The sequence below is a fragment of the Prionailurus viverrinus genome, chromosome D1 (assembly GCF_022837055.1).
Source record: "Prionailurus viverrinus isolate Anna chromosome D1, UM_Priviv_1.0, whole genome shotgun sequence".
NCBI lineage: Eukaryota > Metazoa > Chordata > Mammalia > Carnivora > Felidae > Prionailurus > Prionailurus viverrinus.
In genome coordinates, this window is record NC_062570.1 from 7,218,927 (window position 1) to 7,235,199 (window position 16,273).

Sequence of the window (16,273 nt, forward strand, 5' to 3'; positions counted from 1 at the left end):
TCTTTCTGTCTGAATTTTTATTTATATTGTTGTGTTTTTTTCCATTATAATTTTTCTTGCAGACAGAGGGGAAAAAACCGGTTGTTTTCACAAACCTAACACAAACACTATTACCCATCTGGCGTGATTTTTCACATGGCTGTGACAAAATTTACTGAATATTCATGTGTGGAAGGCCTCCTATGGTACAATGCAGGGATACGATGCTGAAGAGAGCAGACACGGTTCCTACCCCATGGAACTCTCCATCCAATAAGAGGCAGACTTGAGCCCGATAACAACAGAGATGTAAAGTAACAAAGAGTGGTGAGTATGATTTATTCATTCAACACACGTTTGAAACTCTGGGTAAAGAGCAGTAAACAAGTCAAGTCCTCGCCCTCATGGAATTTACACCCTTTGGGGGCAAACAGTAGAAAAGTAAACAGGTTCTAGGAGAACATGAAACAAGGACCCTCGTCTGAGGCGGGAGCAAAGATTCTCCTGCGAAGATGACACATGGCCTGAAGGTTGAAGGATGAAGGGGTAGCGGGCAGGTGGTTCTGGCACACAGCTTTCCAGGCAGAGGAGGCGCAGCCATAGACCAAGTGCCCCCAAGGAAAGAAGCAAGGAGCTGAAATGAGGCCAGCCTGGCTGCAGTGTGGACGTGGAGACGACGGACCTACTAGCCGTAGGGCAGAGCCGAGAGGCGGCTGCTAGATCACGCAGCGTGAGCATGGGGTGAACAGCCTGGCATTTAGTCCTGCAGCAGCAAGAATGCATTATTGACTTGGCAGTGGCATGGCACACCAGGTTCGCATTTTCCAAAGATCACCCTGAGCTAAAAAGCTTCTGCACAACAAAGGAAATCATCAGCAAAATGAAAAGGCAACCTATGGAAAGGGAGAAACTGTTTGCAAATCATATATCTGATAAGGGGTTCATTACCAAAATACATAAAGAACACATATAAGTTGGTAGCAAAAAGACCAAACGATCTGATTAAAAAATGGACAGAGGATCTGAATAGACATCTTTCCAAAGAAGGCATACAGACGGCCTGAGGGCACATGAAAAGATGCTCAACATTACTAATCACTTGGGAAATGCAAATCAAAACCACAATGAGTTCTCGCCTCACACCAGGCAGAATGGCGAGTACCAAAAAGACAAGAAATAATAAGTGTTGGTGAGGATGTGGAAAAAGGGGATACCCACGCACTGTTGGTGGGAATGTAATTTGTGCGGCCGCTGTGGAAAACAGTATGGAGGTTCCTCAAAAAATTAAAAAGAGAACTACCACATATGACCCACAATTCCACTTCTGCGTATTTATCCAAAGAAAATGAAAACACTAACTCAAAAAGTACATGCGCCTCTGGAATTGTAATTGTATGCAAAAACAAAATGACACAAATACAATTTTATATGTAATATGAAACTATATATGTATAATATATATGTACAATACAATACATACACAATTATACACACACAACGGAATACTATTCAGCCATAAAAAAGAATGAAGTCTTGCCATTTGCCACAACGTGAATAGAACCTGAGGGCGTTATGCTAAGTGAAATAAGTCAGAGAAAAACAGATACCAGACGATCTCACTTGCATGTGGAATTTAAACAACAACAACAAACCAACCTCATAGACACAGAGAACAGATTGGTGGCTGCCAGAGGTGAGGGATGGCGGGGGGGGGGGGGCGTGGAGAAATGGGTGAAGGGAGTCAAAACCAAGTTCCAGTTCCAGAATAAATAAATCCTGGGGACGTCATGTACAGCACAACAACCATAGTCAATAACAGAGTAGTACCTATTTGAAAGTTGCTAAGAGAGTAGATCTTAAAAGTCATCAGCACAAGAAAACAAGTTGTAGCTATGTGTGGTGATAGATGTGACTGAGGTGATCATTTTGCAGTGTCTACAAATATGAAAATCATTATGTTGCACACCTGAAAGTAATATAATGCTATACATCAAGTATACCTCAATAATTAAAGAAAATTAATTTGTTTAAAATAATTAAAGAAATAATTAAAGAAAAATAACTAATAGAAATAATTAAAGAAAAATAACTAAAAAAAAAACATCCCAGCTATAGGTGGGGAGAAGATTCCAGTGGAGAAGAGGAGAGTAGTCAGGGTACTTGCAGGGTCCAGGAGAGAGAGGTGTTTTCTTAGACCAGGATGATGGTGGTGAAGCAGAAGAAAAGTAGAACGTGTTCAGAGCTACTTTGTGGGTAAAATTTACCTCCAAGTGCCCACCGAGTGATGAAGTAACTCTGGAGAGCTAGGAGTCAGAGACATGTCAAGGAAGATGCCTCAATTTCTGATTCACACAGGTGCACAGATGATGCCATTCATAGAGATGGAGCATACGTCATCTTCAAAAAAACAACATTATCTATTGAACACCTTTACCATTACTCCTCTTTGGAGCAATCATTAAATATTTGCATAATATTCAAGCTAGCATGATTTCTAGAATTTATTTACTATTCCTCTGGTGAAGAACATGACGATTTTCCCTTACAAAGACCGCTGTGGGGAACACCATTGTGAATTTTCAATTTTTGCAGTGTCTTTAACAGACATTGAATTATCGCGTCCAAGAGTCAATCACATTTTTTTTTTATTCTTTATACACCCTCCCAAAATGCTTCTCACAAGGGCTGCAGCATATTATTCACACCAGTGATGTACAAGATGGTAAGTGGATACCTACAGAATACTACATGCTATTATTTTGAGTATTTTTATGTTCTGAATTTAATACTTTCAAGGTACCATGCTTGTAATTGCGGGCCACTATTTTTCTTTCTTTTTAAAACGTGTATTTATTTTGAGAGAGAAGGAAAGAGAGAGACAGAGCACACGTGAGCGGAGGAGGGGCAGAGAGCAAAGGGAGAGAGAGAGAGAAAGAGAGAGAATCCCAGGTAGGCTCCATGCTGACAGCCCTACACGGGGCTCAAACTCACGAATGGTGACATTATGACCTGAGCCAAGATCAAGAGTCGAATGCTTAACCAATTGAGCCACCTGGGTGCTCCAGCTATTTTTAAGGAATTTTGTTTCCTTTGCTTAAAAAAAAAAAAAAAAAAGCTACATTTCTTTGATGAGTAGGGAGGCTTGATTACGTTCCCACATGTCTGCTTACTAATGACATTTTGTGTTTTGGCAATTGTACATTTTATCAATTTATGACAATGCCTCAGGGTTTTTCACCGGAATGAGGCACGTTTAATAAAACACAGACTCGTTACTTTTCTTATTTACTCTAATTATTCCCCCCAGGTTTCTGACTTTCATTCTGATTAGGTTTAGGGAAGGAAAAACATAATCTGTGGATGTGCTTAGGCTAATATTTGTCTCCTGTAGGCAATGAGAAATGAAATGCAGACAGTAGTACATGCAGATACATACAAGGGCATGATTTCAAAGACACTCAGTGGCTTCTGGGGCACCTGGCTGGCTCATTCACTAGAGCGTGCAACTCTTGATCTCGGGGTTGTGAGTTCGAGCCCCACCTTGGGTGGAGAAATTACTTTAAAATAAATAAATAAGGGGAGCCTGGGTGGCTCAGCTGGTTAAGCATCCGACTTCGGCTCAGGTCATGATCTCGTGGTCCATGAGTTCGAGCCCCGCGTCGGGCTCTGTGCTGACTGCTCAGAGCCTGGAGCCTGCTTCACATTCTGTGTCTCCCTCTCTCACTCTGCGTCTCCCACACTCATGCTCTGTCTCTCTGTCTCTCAAGAATGAATAAATGTTAAAAAAAAGAATTTTTTTAAATAAATAAACTTAAAAAAAAAAAAAAAGAAATGCAGTGGCTTTTAAAGCAGAGATATTCCAAAGCTGTCAGGAAAGTGGGTAAATATGTACAGCCAAGAGCCAGAAAACCCAAGGGTCAGGGAGTAAAAAAAAAAAAAGAAAAAAGGAAAAAAAGGCATTGCATTTACCAATTATTAAAGGAAGTAAAACATAAATAGTCCTGGCCTTTGAAGTGAATAAAACCCAGGAAGGGAAGCTGTGAATGACATACAAGTCTAAACTCTCTAGGTACCTATAACTCAACTCCTTAATGTTTTACACCAAAGAGTCCTACATCCTATAAAGTATAGTCAGTACCTTTATACTGGCTGACTGAGCTGCTTCTATCACAAAGAACACAACGGTAAAAGCAGTGGTTTAGACTGATCTATTTACTTAAAAAAATATATATCAAAGCTCAACACCAGCAGAAAAAACAAATAACCTTAACCTGAAGACATGTCAACCTTAAAAGGACAGTATTTTAAGTCTCAGCTGGCCTCAGTCCGGGAGAGAGAACATTCGCTTGCAGGTGGAATTCAACCAAGTTCATAGCCAGGCAGGCTGTCCCGGCTCTTCCTCCTCTATGCGGGCTTGTCACATACTCAGGCAGCCATGTGGGGCAGGCCATGCAATCTACGCCAACGAGCAGACCCTTGAGGCTTCCAGACAACAGGCTCACAGATAAATTACACACACCTTGCTGGCTTCGTCAGTCCGGCCTGACTCAACATATCAGGAGGGACGGGTGCCTACACTTGTAATCTATTCTACCCCCAGGCTGATGAACTTGACTCCACTAAATCAGGTTTTTTCTTGCTGAGCCACAATCCCAGCCCTCTGCTCCAACTCACAACGTTCCTTCCTCATCCCCACAAATCTTCGTCGTCCCCATGCTGCTGTGATGCCATTCGAGCACCTGTAGAACGAGTCTGTCCCCTGAGGTTCCTCCTGACGTCATGAATCTCATCTCCCTTCTCCCACTGTGCCCCTGCTGACCTTTCCAACTCATTTTTAGTTTGCTCATCTTTACCCTGAGCAGACTTTTGTACTCATCTTCGCGGCTCACTTCCTACTAACATTTAGCATGTCCTCCGTGAATGACAGCTATCTCTTTATGTTCCATTCTTGGCCCCGCACCCCTTGTCTGCTCAGAGAGTTCAAAGAGCACTGGACCAGGGTCAGGTTCGAGCTGGGTGATCTTGGCCAAATATTTAACTTTCCTGGCTTTATTTCCCTCATTTGTGAAAGGAGGTTGGATGACGAGGCAGACTGTTACAAAACAGGTCTACACAACTCCTCACTTCCCCAAACTTCTTTCTTTGCCATGTGACTTTGTCACTCCTGTCCCTTGGATCCAGGCTGGCCTTGGGCTTAGAGCAACTGAACGTAATTAAGAGGTATGGTCGGACTTCTGAGCCCAGGCCTCAGGAAGCCTCACAGCCTCTGCCTTCTCTCTGCCTCTCAGAATCTTGATTCTGGTGCAAAAGGAAGCCTGGGCTGGCCTCTGGGAGAATGAGAACATGAGCGGACCGGCATGGCCACCTGCCAGACCTGTGAGTGAAGAAGCCACCTTAGCCCATCCAGATGTAGCTGAGCCCGGTGGGAGAGTCCAGGTGAGACCAGGAGAGCCACCCGACTGAGTGCAGCCCACATGGCCATCCCACAGAATTGTGAGCTGATAAACAGAAGTCCTTCTGCACCTTGAAGCCTCGGGATGATTTGTTATGCACAACTTAAAAACATAAACATAGGTGAGATTATCTTGAAGATATCTTCTGGTTTCCAATGTACGGTGAAGGGGTGCCCGGGTGGCTCAGTCGCTTGAACGTCTGATGTCGGCTCAGGTCATGATCTCACAGCTCATGAGTTCGAGCCCCGCGTCGGGCTCTGTGCTGACAGCTCAGAGCCTGGAGCCTGCTTCAGAGTCTTTGTTTCCCTCTCTTCTGCCCCTCCCCCACTCACACTGTCTCTCTCTCTCTCTCTCCTTCAAAAATAAACATTAAAAAAATTAAACGATTTGGGGCGCCTGGGTGGCTCAGTCGGTTAAGCATCCGACTTCGGCTCAGGTCACGATCTCGCGGTCCGTGAGTTCGAGCCCCGCCTTGGGCTCTGGGCTGATGGCTCAGAGCCTGGAGCCTGCTTCGGATTCTGTGTCTCCCTCTCTCTCTGCCCCTCCCCTGCTCGTGCTCTGTCTCTCTCTGTCTCAAAAATAAATAAACATTAAAAAAAATTTTTTAAAAAGATTAAATAAAATTAAATGTGCAGCGAAATGAAAAGACCCATTATTCCTACATCAGAATTAATTCATTAAGAAATATCATAAGTCTGAAAAGGGTCCTAAAACAAAATCTCATACAAAAAAAAACAAAAACAAAAACCAAACAACCTCGCCAATCTCTCGGTCTCTGGTTGAAGTTATAAAAATTAATCACAGCAGGTGCGCTGCAGGGCTCCTACTCACAGGATTTTGCAGCGATTATTGCTAAATCCTCACAATGCTGCACTTGGACTAAATTTATTAATAATAAATTAATAAATAATTAATAAATTGCTAAAGCAATAATTTAGCGATTATTGCTAAATCCTCACAATGCTGCGTTTGGACTTGATGTCCTCGCTTCCGGAGACTTCACTGAGCCGGCAGGCTGGAGCACTGCCCTGGGATGGGAACTCATGACCTGATAAGCATGCAACTGCTATACGTTAGCTCAGAGTGACTTTCGCCAATGAAAAAGGTAGTAACGATGACCCAAATATGACCGAGGAGCGTACAGGTGGGCAAACGTTGAGAGCAGACAATTCCCCTACGCCAGAAAGCACCGATTATACCTTCCGTTTTCTTGGCAGAAAGATCTCAAACGTTTCTCAACACTGCTCCCTTAGGAGCTGCTCCTGCTGAGGGTATCCCTTCCTCTTTGTGCTATTCTCATTCCCCCTTTTCATCTCCTTACTCTCACTTTTCCTCCACTTTTCTTATGTCCTCGGCTCCTGGGCACCTACAGCTGGCCTTCCTGTTCACGAACCACCTTGTTACACGTTGTTCTGCTTTCCAGGCAGCCTAGCAGACTGATCTCTATCAACCCTCCCCTCTCGGCTTCATGGACCTCTTGCCAAAATATTTCCCAAATCCCACACCCTCTCCTGGGCTCGCAGGCTTCAACTTCAGTGAACCCTAGAAAAAACTGTGCAACTGAATCCTGTACAAGTGGATTTGTCGCTCGAATCGTAGATCAAAGCAGCATTAAAGTTTTCCTCCCACGCAGAAATTCAATTATTTTTTTTTTTTTTGGTTTCATATTGCCCAGCAACCACAACACATAGAAAATCACAAACAAAGACACGGGGCGGGAGCTGTTTCCTGAGTCAGAGCTAGGACGTCGGGTGAATGTTATAATGGGATCTGGATCAGGCTGTCCAACTAAGGACCTTTTCCAAACCCTGAAACCCCAAGGAAATGCATTTCAGGAAAGTGGGCCCCTTTGTTTTTCTGCTCCTGAAAGGTGCACTTCCAGGTACAGATTTCTTATCGCTCATCTGCTAGGGAAAGCGTTAAAACAAACATTATGAGTTCTCAGCCAGGATGAGGCGGAGGAAAGAAAGTAAAAGCCTTTGTTCACGGCTGCACCAGCAGCTTCACAGCCCGGGGCCTGGCCTCCAATCTCTCTCTCTGGCTCTTCGGAAGATTGTTTTCTGAGAGCCTTTGTCCCTGACATCACAGCCTGTTGTTCGCTTCCGTCCACAACCATGACTCACGGAGAGGCAGGGAGGAGAGCAAGCAAGCAGGTGTCTTGAAAAATGTGTTCTTGTGCTGACAGCAAAGTTAAACCGCAGAGGGAAGTCTGGAGGAAGGGAACTCTCAAAGAGAAGGGATGAACCGTAGCAACAATAAGAACAAAAACACGAACCTTTAGAACTCAAAGAGTGGCCGCAAAATAATGGCACCAGCGTTCAAGCCAAGCTAGATAATGAAGCCCTTTTAGGTTCCTTGAATGGCTGTGATTGAGATCACCCAATCTGGACTAAAAGGCGACCTTTTCCATATTTCTTAAACAGGCCATTAGAGCCTTCCCGGATGTTTATTCCCACACGAGATGAAGTCACAACGCAAGGAAGAAAATAAGTAGTCTAGGTAACACCAAGATGTGTAATTCCCACACCGGGTCACATCACAGTGAGTGACGTCTTACTGATCAGTCGTCCTAAAGCAGGTGCTGAAGGAAGGCTGGCTGTCCACTCTGAATCAGACTAAGTGCCAAATCCTCACGCAGCCAGCCATCACGGCTCTTCTGTCTTCCTAGGTTCATCTTACCTCTTTTTAATCCATTCCATTCATTCCTTTTACCCAAGCCACCTGGGAAAGCCCGACATGTCACCTCTGATTTTGCAAATTATGCTGGATCACTTGTCATTACACCTGCCTGGCCGCCCACTAGGCTGTCAGCTTCTTGAGGACGGGTACCGTGTCTCATTGTCTCGGCATCCCCAGGGCCTAGCACGGTCCCTGACTTAACGGTTGATCGATATGTATTTGCTGAACCTCTGGGGTAATGAATGAGTTCTACAAACTTGTGTCCTGGTGTCAAAGCAACTCAATCAACATTTGACGTAAGTGAGAGAGGGGATCCTGGGTGCCAGTTAAAATTATGGTTGTAAAAGTAATTTTTCTATAATAATGATACAGGAAAGCTAGTCCTAGCTAACATTTCCACGGTGCGTACTCTAGGCCAGGCGTAATTACACGTATTCGTTCATTTAATCTTAGCAAGAATGGTGGTCGGTAAATATTATTATTCCATTCTTCCCATGAAGACATTAAAATACTGACCGACTACGTTAAAGTCAGACTGCCTGGTTTGAACGCCATCCCTGATCTTCATGAACTGTGTGATTTTAACCACTCTGTTGCCTCAGTTTTCTCATCTATGAAGTGGGGGTAGGAGTCATAATATCTCATGGGGTTTGGGTGAGGATTGAGCGAATTAATGCATGGAAGGCTCATACACCCATGCCTGGCAAAATGAAGGGCTGAGTGAGTGTGATGCTGTGAAATGTGTTGGTGGATGAGGAGTGAGGCTGGAAATGTCTATCACCTTCCCCAGCAAAACAGCTGGACGGCAGAAAAGAGAATCACCCTTGGGCTTTTCCTTTCCCTATAAAGAAGCTCAAAAGCATCAACTGTTTAAGGGTGGGCCACCTCCTCTCCCAGATCTCCAGACTGGACGTAAGTCAACAGTGTGACTGCTAGAAAACTAATTTGCGGTGCAGATTTCAGACAGGGGGAGCATGCTGGGTCAGCTCCCTGCCGGTTACTAGACCGGCCCTCACACCACACTGAATGCACTAACACCAAGGTTCGGGCACACAATTGCTAAGACTGTTGCACATTTTTAGTAAAACGTCTAAAAAGGCTTACTTTTCTAAACTCTCCTAAGGTAAGCATCTTTGAACTGAAAATAGTCGGGGCTTTTTAAGTTTATTTATTTATTTTGAGAGAGAGAACCAACAAGGGAGGGGCAGAGAGGGAGGGGTGGACAGAGAATCCAAATCGGGCTCTGTGCTGACAGCTCCAACTCAAGAATCGTGAGATCATGACCTGAGCAGAAGTCATGTGCTTCAATGGCTGAGCCACCCAGCCTTTGAGCTGAGAATAGTTTACACTTGGATTTATCTCATCCTGGATTCCAGTCTAACTTTAGAAAGTCAGTAGTCACACATGCGATTCAGCTTGGGTTTTTTATTTGTTTTTGGCTTTTTTTTTGAGCACATACTATGTGCCAGGCACTGTTCTAAGAAGGTTGGGATTAACTAGTACACGAAAGAGACAGCCCCTAGCTTTCCTGGAGTTGGTGGCTAGCAAGTGGTAGTATTTCCATAGCCACTTCCTTGGCCCAAACCACCGCTGTCTGTCACCTGGGTGGACTGCAGGAACTCCCTCCTGGTCTCCCTGCTTCATACTCTGGTTCCTCTATCGTTCGGGCTCCACCCAGCCGCCATTTTAAAAATGTACGTTATATCATGTCACTATGCCCTGCTTAAATCTCTCCAGGAGCTTCCCACCATCCTTAGAATCCCAAACTCCACGGTCCAGACCTCTGCCTTTTCTCCCACTTTCATCACGCGTCTCCCGGCTCCAGTCAGCAGCTGGCCTTCCTTCTGTTCCTTTCGAAAGCCACTCTGGTCCCCGATGGGCTTTGAACTTGCTGGTCCCTCCACCTGCAGCGTTCTTCCCTACTTTATCGCTTGGCCATTCATTTGTATCTTTTAGGCGTTAGCCAAAATGTCACAGTCGCAGAGAGGCCTTCTGTGACCCTCCAACAGAAATAGTCCCTTCCCCCAACCATACTTTCTATCAAGTGACTTGGCCTACTTTTCTTTGTCTCATTAATCTTCTTATGAAAACACCCTCATTCATTTGCTTTTTTGTCAGTCATCTCCTCTGTGCTCCACTAAAGTAAACTCCATGAGAGCAAGGACCTTGCCTGTTGCTGTCTTCTGGAGTGATGTCTGACATAGAGTAGGGACTCCGTAAGCCCTTGGTGAACAAATGGATATGAATTTGGGAAACTCTTCTCTCCGCACCTGCATTTGTTCATCTATAAAATAAGGGGTTTGAATTAGAAGCTCCCAGGGGTACCTTCCCACTTCTTATGATTCTAAGCATGTCTTTGCTAATGTTTCAAGGGAGTACAGCCTCATATTTAAGAACACGGTAAACAAATCTGTATTCAGGCCTGAGATCGCATAGATTCCAGCTCCGTGGCCCCCGGGGCTGCCGTGTTTTGGCCTGAAAAGTCCCAACTGTTACATGGTTCTCATGTGTCCATGTCCTTACACTCCCCCCCTCCCCGCCCCCTCCATTCTTTCTTTCTGCTGCCTCTCTCTGGATCCAGCATGTGATGAATACAAACTAGAAGAGATTTTACGATTCCAGATTCAAACTGACAATACCTCTATGGAAGGTGAAGGTAACATTTTGGGTTACCTCTAGTACCTTTGTGATGCTGCTGAGCGTTATGGGAACCATGCCCACTGCGCGTCCTCCCAGGGGCGATAACTGGAGCTGGGATTAAATGGTAAGCTCGTGTGCTACAGTCACTGTGCTGGGCCCTTCCACACGCATTATCTCGTGTAATCACCACAGGCGCTCAGGGAGGTAGGTGCTATTACAATAACAAAAAAAAAATGGAAACCATGAAACCCAAAACCAAACATGCCTGTGGTTATCCCATGGTAAGTCAAAGAGCACTTTGACCTAGCTTCAGACCCCAACGACTCAGCATGGTAGCGTGTGTTGAGTTATTCCCAGAGTGAGTACACATTTTTTTCTCAGGTCCTCAACTATTCACCTCTTGGCCTGTCTTCATGGCACTGGGGTGTCAGCTCCCTAACCACAGCACCAGACTTTCTGAACACACAGCAAGCAGTGACTAAATGTTGGGTAACCAAACAAATGAATACAAGTGAGTTAAAGATGAGAGTTTTTTGCCTTTGATTCCCACCTACACTTCTTTTTAAAAATTTTTTTATTTTATATTTGAGAGAGGGAGAGAGCACGTGCGAGCACGTAGGGGAGGGGCAGAGAGGCAGAGACAGAATCTGAGCTCCAGGCTCTGAGCTGTCAGCACAGAGCCCGACGTGGGGCTCAAACTCACGAGCAGGGAGATCATGACTTGGGCGGAAGTCGGACGCTCAACCGACTGAGCCACTGAGGTGTCCCCCCCTCCCCCGCCTCCACGTATATAACGATGTTCAGACATCTTTCCAGAGAAACTTGTAAGGCAAAGGCTAATTCCAGTTGCGGGTTCGGATTCTACAGGGTAGGGAAGTTGCTCAGAGCTGCAAAAACGGGCTGAAGTGCCTCTTGTGGGGGCTCTTCCCAGCACAACTGCAAGGCAGGTGAGAGCCAGTAAGTTCTGATCCACGGAAAGAGTATATGATCTCAACAGCTTGGATCTGCTTGCATATTACATTATTCATGGCTTCTTTCCAAAGACGACTGCATCCTAAGTTTTGGCCACACCCTCTGTACCGCTAGTGATGTAATCAGGTAACAAGACAGAACTATACTTGTGCGTATCCATGTGTCCCTCCTTCATTTTCATGCATAAGAACGCAGAGCCTGTTTTTTCTCTCTTATTCAGGCAATTTAATGCTAATTCTTAGAACACATCCTGCCAGGAAAAAACTACAGGAAGAGGAACGGTGTCAGGGGAGCCTCGGCAATTCACAAGGTTGAAAGAAAGCGATGCCCAGGTAGCTTTATTCCAGATCGAGGCGGAAAGGTCACAAGACTACATTGCCTGCACTGTAATTAATACCCACATAGATCGTATTCAATTTAATTCACTTGGTACCTTGCAAACTTAGCGATGTCAGAAAACCAACTCAAGCCCAACATTCCGGAAGTACCTTTAAGAAACTTAATGCTGAAATATGACATTCCCTCTCTCCCTACCCCTACCCACGCCCTGACCAATTATGCAAGCCAGAACGAAAAAAGAAAGAGACATTACAAACAGCTATTCAGTCTTTGCTTTCAGGACACAGAATGGAGAAAATGTCCTGACCGTTTCCCAAATGCCACCACCATGAAGAGTAGTGTCCCTGGGTCCCAGACGTTATCTGGGATAACGGAGGTTCAGGAAGTCCGTGACTTGCAAAGCATTACCCACTGCAGAATTCAATGACAGGGTCAAAGCAAGTTTGATGCGGACATCAGTGAAGGCTCGTTGGTTTGAATCAGTTTGTAACACATTTTCAAAAAGAGTTAATCCTTGAAGTAACCCTTATCCAAATGGTTTCTGCCTTTTCCAAGTTCACTTTAGCAAACCTGTCTCATGATGGGTTTGGTTTAAACTGTTTTTCTCCATCTATCAACCTGACAAATCAACACTCCACATCTTCAGAAATTACTACAGAATCACATGGCCAAACTTTACTTTGAACATTTCCCCCTGAATCCCTGAACTAAATGTTCTCATTAGAATTATTACTCTGCTGATCAGTTATATCCAACACACATAATGTTTCATATGGTATTGTTTATCCAGAAGAGCCTATTAGGTTTTGCTTTTAGATGTAGTTACATTTATCTACCCAAACACACTCCAAAGAAGTACTCCTAGAATGATTCTGTAACAAAATCAGTAGCCGGGGTGAAATGAAGTATGACAGGCCAGTACAAATGCACGTGTCTACTCCAAATTAGGTAACTTGTTGATGGAAACTTAACATTCCTATGAAAGACATTTTACTGGTAACGTTGTTATGTGTTATTTGCTACCATTTTAATTTTCAGATTCTAGTATTTAAATTCTTCTTTCTTGGGAAGGGGCGCCAGGGTGACTCTGTCGGTTGGGCGTCCGACTTCACTCAGGTCATGACCTCATGGGTTCATGAGTATGAGCCCCGCGTTGGGCTCTGTGCTGACAGCTCGGAGCCTGGAGCCTGCTTCGGTTTCTGTGTCTTCCTCTCTCCCTGCCCCTCCCCCACTTGCCCTCTGTCTCTCTCTTTCTCTCTCTCAAAAATAAGTAAACATTAAAAAATTAGGGGCACCTGGGTAGCGCAGTTGGTTAAGCGTCTGACTTCAGCCAGGTCACGATCTCGCAGTCCATGAGTTCGAGCCCCGCGTCAGGCTCTGGGCTGATGGCTCAGAGCCTGGAGCCTGTTTCTGATTCTGTGTCTCCCTCTCTCTCTGCCCCTCCCCCGTTCATGCTCTGTCTCTCTCTGTCCCAAAAATAAATAAACGTTGAAAAAAAATTAAAAAAAAATATTTAAAAAAAAAAATTAAAAAAAATAAATTCTTCTTTCTCAATAATCAACCAAATTTGGGATTATTCTTCATAATGTCTTCAATGCTTTATCATAAGGTCTCAATGGGTCTTTGGAGAAAAGGCCTAAACAAAGCTTTACGACACAACAAAAATGATAATGTAATATTGGCGGCTAGTGTGTACTTGAAGGGAGTATGTCTCAGTGCGTCAAGAAGAGGTACAGAATTGCACGCAACCTGTCAACAACCCACCCATTTCTCAGAAATGAAGTGTCAAAATGTAATGAGGCAGTCATGCTAGGTGTATTTTACAGACAAAAGGGGGAAATAAAAAGAACTGTTTACCTGGCATACGTACGTAGGCGTGGCCTATTCTTTATGAACAATGACCTTAGATTTTAAAAGTCATCATCTATTTAGCTTTGAATCACTTAGGCCTCGTTTGCAAAAATGGTTGTTTTCTTTCAGGTAGGATAAAATAGTGCATGGCATAGAAGAAGAAAATTAGATGTCTGATTCCCTCATCGTTTTGTTTTGTTTTGCTTTGCTTGGAATCATTCTGGCCACTCTATTCTCATCACCAATATCCCCAAATAGGACTCAACAGTAATGAATTAAGCATGGTGGCATCGGAGAGACACGGGCCACTTTCCTAGCACATGGGCGGTCGTGAAGTGTTGGGAGCCTATCCCACTCACACACAAGGGGTCATGGGTAGTTGTGTTTTGGGTCATGGGATCCACGATTTTCCACATTCCTGGTCCTCATCAACTGAACCAGGAATTCGCTTGACCTAAAAGCTAAACAAGACAAAGAATGCTGCTGGGCCGATGTGCTCTATTTCGGTCAGTGATTAACAACTGAGTCATGTTCTTCCTCTTCACGTGTCTTGCAACCGTGATGGCAAGTGAGACAAACTGAAGTGACATAGCGTCTGCGAGTCTTGAACAGACTGAAGCCATGGGGCCGAGAGGAAAGTGGCAACAAGAGATGACATTGGGAGTAAACAGGGACAAGGAGAGCAGCGTCAGGGAGCCACCGACCGATAGATTACCACCCCACTGTTTGGTGCCGATCAGTGTTCCAGTTTCTAAAGACTGGCTGTGCAAGGTGACACTGTTCCTTGCATCTCCTTACTGGCCCCGCCCCAGACTTCCAGTGAAGTGCCCAGCGCTAGGTAAACCAGCACCTGACCCTTATCACCTTCAAGAGCATAACGAAAGCAGCCGCCATAATCAACCAATGGGAATCTGCTCAAAGGGAATTCTTCAGTGTTGGGACAGGAGATCCTAAGTGTCAACAAAACGGACTTTGATTTGCCATTCTACAGTTTTCACTTTCTCTCTTTTTTTTTTTTACATTTTTTTTTTACCTTTATTTATTTTTAAGAAACAGAGTGAGACAAAGCATGAGCAGGAAAGGGGCAGAGAGAGGAGACATAGAATCTGAAGCAGGCTCCAGGCTCTGAGCAAGCAGTCAGCACAGAGCCTGATGCGGAGCTCGAACCCACGAACCGTGAGATCATGACCTGAGCCGAAGTCTGACGCCCAACCGACTGAGCCACCCAGGCGCCCCTCACCCAGCATTTTAAAGCAGGCATACTAGGATGTTACAGTGGGAGCCAGCCTGTCTCGGTTTTAGCTGGGGCGTGAAAGCAAGAGATTCCACACATCCAGGTGAATTGTGAGAAGACCAGTCAGGAGAACTTGCTTGGTAGGATTTATTAAACCGAAAAATGAAAACAAAAACCAAACAGCCAAAGCCTTTGCCCTATGTTTTACTGTGGCTTTACAGTTTCCAGTCTTATGTGTAAGTCTTTAACCCATTTGGGGTTGATTTTTGTGTGTGGTGTAAGACAAGGGTCCAGTTCCATTCTTCTGTGTGGGGGTACCCAGTTTCCCCTGAACCATTTGTTGAAGAGACTGTACTTTCTCCACTGTGTATTCTTGGCATAAAGATCAGTTGACATACTTGCATGAATTTATTTCTGGGCTCTTGACTGTGTCCCATTGACCTATCTAAAGATCTATCTTTATGCCAGTACCATACTGTTTTAATTACTGTAGCTTTGTAGTGTATTTTGGAATTAGAAAGTGTGCTGTGATTTCATGGATATGACACCAAAGGCAGGCAAAAATAGATGAGTGGGACTATATCAAACTAAAAATTAGCTTCAGCTCGGCAAAAGAAAGAATCACCAGAGTGAAAAGGTAACCTATGGGATGGGAGAAGACATGTGCCAAATAACATCTCTGATAAAGGGTTAATTTCCAAAATATCTAAGTAACTCTTACAATTTAATAGCAAAAAAACTAATAACCTGACTTAAAAATGGGCTAGGGGGCACCTGGGTGGCTCTGTTGGTTAAGCGTCCAACTCTTGATTTCGGCTCAGGTCATGATCTCATGGTCGTAGGATCGAGCCCCATGTCAGGCTGTGCACTGACAACACAGAGCCTGCTTGGGATTCTCTGTCTCCCTCTCTCTCTGCCTCTCTCCCCCGCCAAAAAAAAAAAATAATAAAATAAATAAATAATAAAATAAAATAAAATAAAATAAAATAAAATAAAATAAAATAAAATAAAAATGGGCTAGGAACTTGAATAGACACTTCTCCAAAGAAGACATCCAGATGGCCGACAGACACATGAAAAGATGGTCAACACCACTCATCATCAGGGAAATACAAATCAAAACCAC

General features: G+C 44.3%; 1 protein-coding gene across 7 annotated transcripts in view; it reads right to left on the reverse strand.

Moving 5' to 3' along the window:
* EXPH5 (exophilin 5) overlaps positions 1 to 16,273 on the reverse strand; it is an 81,513-nt gene that overhangs the window by 37,565 nt on the left and 27,675 nt on the right. The window contains exon 1 of one of the 7 annotated variants that reach the window (XM_047876769.1): positions 10,794 to 10,943. The exons of the other annotated variants lie outside the window; for them this stretch is intronic. The gene's annotated coding sequence lies outside the window, so the exon portion shown is untranslated. Of the gene's footprint in view, positions 1 to 10,793; positions 10,944 to 16,273 lie in introns of those variants that run through there. 7 annotated transcript variants of the gene reach the window in all.